This window comes from Podarcis cretensis (genome assembly GCF_951804945.1).
Source record: "Podarcis cretensis genome assembly, chromosome: 8".
Taxonomy (NCBI): Eukaryota; Metazoa; Chordata; class Lepidosauria; order Squamata; family Lacertidae; genus Podarcis; species Podarcis cretensis.
The window spans coordinates 14,804,447-14,810,446 of record NC_137177.1 but is presented as its reverse complement, the minus strand read 5'-3'; positions in this window follow the sequence as shown (position 1 = coordinate 14,810,446).

Genomic DNA, 6,000 nt, shown 5'->3' with positions numbered 1-6,000 from the left:
ACCAGATGTCAAGGAAATAAACAACTATCCTACTTTTATAAGACATCTGAAGCCAGCCCTGTTTAGGGAAGTTTTTTAATATTTAATGCTGTAATGTGTTTTTAATGTTGGATTGGGAGACACCCAGAGTGGCTGGGGAAACCCAGCCAGATGGGTGGGTATAAAGAAATTATTATTATTATTATTATTATTATTATTATTATTATTATTACTGTACTTGAATGCAGTCTAGAGTTGCAACAAATTCCTTCCAGTAGCACCTTAAAGACCAACTAAGTTAGTTCTAGGTATGAGCTTTCGTGTGCATGCACACTTCTTCAGATACACTGAAACAGAAGTCACTAGACCCTTCTATATAGTGAGAAGGTGGGGAGGGGTATTGCTCAGAAGGGTGGTGGGAATGGGTGATTGGCAGATAGCTGTGATGAGCCTGTTGACGACTCTTAATGACTGCAATAGGTCTTACAGGCTTTTTCCTGTAAGACTCTACCAATCTACGATTCTATGAATTCAATCCAGTGGATTTCCTTTTTAAAAACCTGCCTTTTATAGGTTTTATAAATACAAATTGCAGAAAGAAAATTATCTTTCCCCACATAATTAAATAAGCACAACATAGGTTTGGGTTTGAAATTTAATTGGGAACATGTCATAAATAATTGTTATTCCCACCCCCCTCCTTCCAAACAATTACTTTTTTACATGTGCAGCACCACACATGAAACAGTCTCCCCTTTTCCGCTGGCAACTCCAAAATTTATCTTCTCCTATCTTATATATTTCAGTCTCCAGATGCCCACTCTGCCCCTTGTCTAAGGGCTCACCTACCCTTGTCCTATGATTTCTAGGTAGGAGTCTGAGAGACATTTATTTTGTCCCATCCCTTTCCCTGGGAAAACCTACTGTTTACCACTGAATCTGCACAAATGCCAGTCGAGTTTTCTCTGTGGACTGACATATGTTCTGATTCAGCAGTAAGCAGTGGGGAAGTAGTGAGGCAATAGAAAAAAATCTCATGGACCCATGCCTGGAAATCATGGGACAAAATGGAAGAAAACACAGGACAAACAGAAGTGTAGATGACTCCTAACAGTAGTATTTATGTTTCTCTGCATCAATGCAGTTAACTAACATTGTGATCCATTCAGTTCCCTCTCAAGCTTCATTCCTTGCATGTATTTCAATGGAGCCCAGTCATGTTAAATGGCATTTGAGTCCCATTATTTCCTATGGACAATCTTATCATTCATTTTAGTGCATCCCCATCTAGCCTCCAACAACAGTTCATCTATCAATCTTGGCAGGGAGGGAGCAGATGGCTAATGAAAGAATTACCTCTTGCAATCAGTTCAGAGCCAGATCATGAATTCCTCCAAACTTCATCCCCCGTTCCCCCCTTGGTACCTCCATTTAATTTATTCTTTCCCATCCACACACTATCCTAAAAGCAGAGCAATGGGGCTGCATGCGTCCAATGTGCTTGCACAAAGCTTACACAGAGGTAAGATGAAGTCCAGCCTATAGGGAGTGTTTGTTCCAATTTGTTTTGCAGGAAGGTTAGACTTCAATGATAAATCCAAATCCTGGTTTGCATTTGCAACGGTTGGTGATACATCTTCCTCTTTATCAACCATTTGTTCCACATCTTTTCCACCCCACAAAAAGTCCTAAAGAGAGAGCAGATTTGTTGCGACAGAACACTTTAATCCACTTTCACTGGGCAATTTCTGGGATGTGATCGAATCCCTCTTTGCAAAGGACTGATTGCCTGGAGGCAATCCTAGAGGAGGCGAAGAGCAATGAAGAAAAGGGCAGTGGATATCTCCAGCTCGAAGTGGAAAAGAGGCAGAAGAAGATCCTGCAGCCTTCTCTCACATGTGATCCCACCTCTCTCCTTCATGCTCAGACTCTGGAAAGCAAACTCTAAAACACCCAAATGTAATATCCACAGTTGCAACCGCTTCTTGTCCACATCTGTGATTTTTCCAAGCTGCAGCTGCCTCCCTCTCCCTCTCTTCAGCTGGCAATGACTTCCAGACAGGAGGAGGAAGGTCTTTAAGGGAGGGAGGATAGATGGGAAAGAGGGGAGTGGGAATCATAGGGAAGCTAAAGCAGAGGAGGGGGCAGGGAATTCGCTCTCACGCCTGCTGTTTCTGAGGTTGAAATTTCTAAAGCTGATGGAGAGTCTAAGAGAGGAAGCGAACATGGGCTCCACACACAAAAACACTAGAACTCCTCCAGAGAAAGCATGTCTCCCCTTCCCCTTTTTAATAACTTTCCAGAAAGTAGTAAATAACAATTAAAACAACCTTTCCTTTCAAAGAAGGTTTTTTTGCTTGTAGAGGGCTGTTTTATTGCACTGGTTTTTGGCTTTCCTTTGTTTTTTAACCACTTCAGCTTCTTTGGTTTATCCCAGTCACTCTGCTGCAGATGTTTTTTCTTTTCTTTTTCTATCCTGTTGTTTTGCAGCATTTTAATATATCTTTGATTTTGTAAGTGATGCTTGAAGTAGTTAATCTGGGGTTGGATTTTTATGTGGGCCGCTTTCCACTGTTTGTGAGAAAGGGCAAGGTACAAATGTTTTTTAAACAAGGAAGGAACTGAACAGACCTGACAGAACCCAAGGTTGAAACCTGTTCTCTGTCAAAACCTGAAAGCAGCAAAATCTGCAGATCGACTATGGAGACAGGAAGCCTCTTGGATATTTTGTTTGCTGATACTCCAAGCCCCCATTTACTCAGGGTTTATGTTCCAAGGCACTGCACATTTCAGCGAAATCTTGTGTATTTGTGACTTTCTTGTGATCTTTTCAGGTCACTTCCGGGTTTGGTGTGAGGCATGTATGTGCAGTCGCAAACATAATGAATGGACATAGATGGGTTTTTTTTCTGTATAGCACTTATGGAACATTTAACTTACCATTGGAGGGTGATAAGAGGAAGGCAGCTCTGTTTAGGGAAGTTTTTGATGACTGGTGTTTTAATTTTAGGTAGGTAGCCATGTTGGTCTGACACAGTAGAAATATATATATAATTTTTTTTTTAAAAAAATGTCCAGTAGCACTTTAGAGACCAACTAAGTTTATTCTTGGTATGAGCTTGGTATGAGCATGCACACTTCTTCAGTTCTGATCTTCAGGCAGATTGTGGAAGTGTTTGCTCACACGCATTCCTGTTAAACTAATGCTGGGAGTGAGTGGAAGAGGGGTCCAGAAAATCTAGATGAAATGCCCATCAAATTGTATCAATCAAATTTTAATTCCCCTGCTAAATGTGAGGCTTCTAAGAAAGTCACATCTCCATTTGTTTCTCTTCCTATGCTCCACTGAAACAGTTGTTCCTAGGTACTGCCCTGAGGCTCATGTGGCCCTGATGCCAAGTTGGATATGGAAGATATGTTACTTTGTGTTTCTGAAAAACAAATTATCTTATTACAACACTTTTAATATGTATTTAATAACCATGACATGCATAATTCAGGAGCTTAATTGTAGCCATACCACTGAGGCTAAATGTACTTTATAACAGCTTGATTTGCACATTTAGAATTTCTATCAACTAAATTATAATTATTAGCATTTTTGGCTTGGTCTAGTACTTAAGATACCACAAGGTGCTTGGTTGCTTTCAGTTCAACAGACCCACACTGCTACTATTCTGCTAAGAAATACTAAATAATACAAACCTAAATAAGAGAGGACTTGACAACAGGACATTCTACCATATCTTAACATACAGCAATTCACTATTCCTCTGTATTACACTTATGTAGGGAAGTGTTAATTATTAGCTCTAAAAAACAGAGAAACAGAAAACATTGTCAGCTATCCAGATACTAGCATAGTCAAACTGAGCTTCTTTATTTATTCCCAAAATAATTGTAGTAATTTTTTTTCTTTTTTCTTTTTCATGCAAAGAAAAACCAAACAAACCCTTTATCTGCTCGGTTTCCCCTTTGGTCCATCCCAGATACCCACCAATGCTGTATTATTTATATATTGTTTCCTATGATTTATGCATGGCTTGCTTGTAAAAGAAGAAGAAGAAGAAGAAGAAGAAGAAGAAGAAGAAGAAGAAGAAGAAGTAGTTACAAGCAGAGAATTTTGAGAAAACATCAGAATATACAAGAGTTCAGATACTAAAACAGATTAAAATGGCAAACAACCATCTAAGTATCTGAGTAGGCTTGTTTAAACAAGCATGGTTTTAGCAGCTGCTGAGCAGAGTACAGTGAGAGTCCCTGACTGATCTCAGTGCTAGGGAAGGTACTGGCAAGAGATCCTGCATAGCAACTGAATTAATTTACTGAAAGACTATTTCCCAAAATTCAGCCACTTAATAGTACTCAGACTAAAAGTGGAATCATGGCCCTTAAATTGTTCTACAGCAATCTTGCCCATCTGGATTCCCATGCCACACCTGGGCAGCAACCCCACTGCACTGTCAAAGGACACACAGTGCACTAAGCACAGGTGCACTTCATGACTGACCCACATTTTGGGAAGGATAGAAGATGCATTAATCAAAATTTTCAGGACCACAAACAGCAGGGATGTGACCAAGAGGAAGGCATGCAAGGAGTGATGAATGGACCCAGTACTCTACCTGCAGCAACTTCCTTAGCGATCTTTTTAAAAATAATGACCTCCATCTGTTCCACTGATTTCAAGTTTCTGCTAAACTGAGAAACTCTCAGACTGATATGTGCATATATGATACAAGATCCTAAAACCTTTCATCTAAAACTAACAAATTGGTGAGGGTTGATTGTTCCCATACAAGTTATATATACAATATTATACATTTCTGAATGTATTTCCACCGAGCCCAAAAGTTCTATTCCTGAACAGCCCCACCACAAGTGGTGGCATGGCTCCGTCTAAGTAAAAGCTCTACAACACATTGTTGTATTCAGAAGCAATATGGACAATTGCTCTGAACTCTATGCCGTCTATGTATTACCTCAATGTCCAAGGGACTATGGGAAGTTACTCAGTCCTTGATGGACAAAGCAATTGACTGACTATGAACCAGTACTGCTGCCTTTCCTATAACTTGGTGTGGGCTCTAACTTGATTCACAGAAGCATTTGTAAAAAATAATCTCCCATGCCCCGAATCAAAGGACAGCTAAAGACTCAAGGTATGGAACAGGTGACTGCTTAAGTAGCCAAGCTAGATAGAGCTCAAGGGAACTGGACAGTGCTAGGGACATTGTGATATGCACTGAATATTGGACAATGGAGCCAAAGTTATTACTGAGAGAGATTAAAATCATTATTAGACTCGTGAACATTGTTTCTCCTTGTTCCAATTGTATCAGATTGTTGGGAAGGAGACAGAATACTTTGAGTCATCTCATCTGTTTGGTGAGACTGTATTGAATTGCACCTAGCTTGTCATTTACGCCTCCTTCAAATCCCATCTTCAGTGCCAACCTTATCCATATGCCACATCTCTCTAAGGCAGGATTTGGAGAAAGTGGTTGGCTTGTAACTGCAGATAAAATGGAGAATACTCTATTCCAAACGTTTTTAACATAGGGGCATTCCCACCCCACATGGATAAGTTTTCCATAGCTGTTTGAACATAAAGGGGAAAGGGAGGGTTTAACTTTTGCCAAGCAGATTGGCATCCAGTGCCAGTGAAAGATGACCTTGAGTGTGGTTTCCTGTAAGTGAGCAGGGATCATTTAAGGAGGGGAGTGGTCCAGCTCCCTCCCCTTTGTGCTATTCAGTTGTGTGGCCTAATTCTGATTCCCATACAATTTCAAGACCTCTAACATTCCCTGCTTCATGATCTACTAGATTGCTGTGTATTAGGGAAGCAGCATGTCATATGCTAGATTGCTGCATAAGGATTCAAACAAGGTAAGTGTACATAGGTCCTCTCCTCTCTGCTCCAAAGAAAGTGCAAAAGAATGTGCCTGAGCCACCTGAAACTAGGTAATATTGATGGCTTTTAATTTACCTTGCAGTTCCTCTTTGGAGATTGCTTTCCTT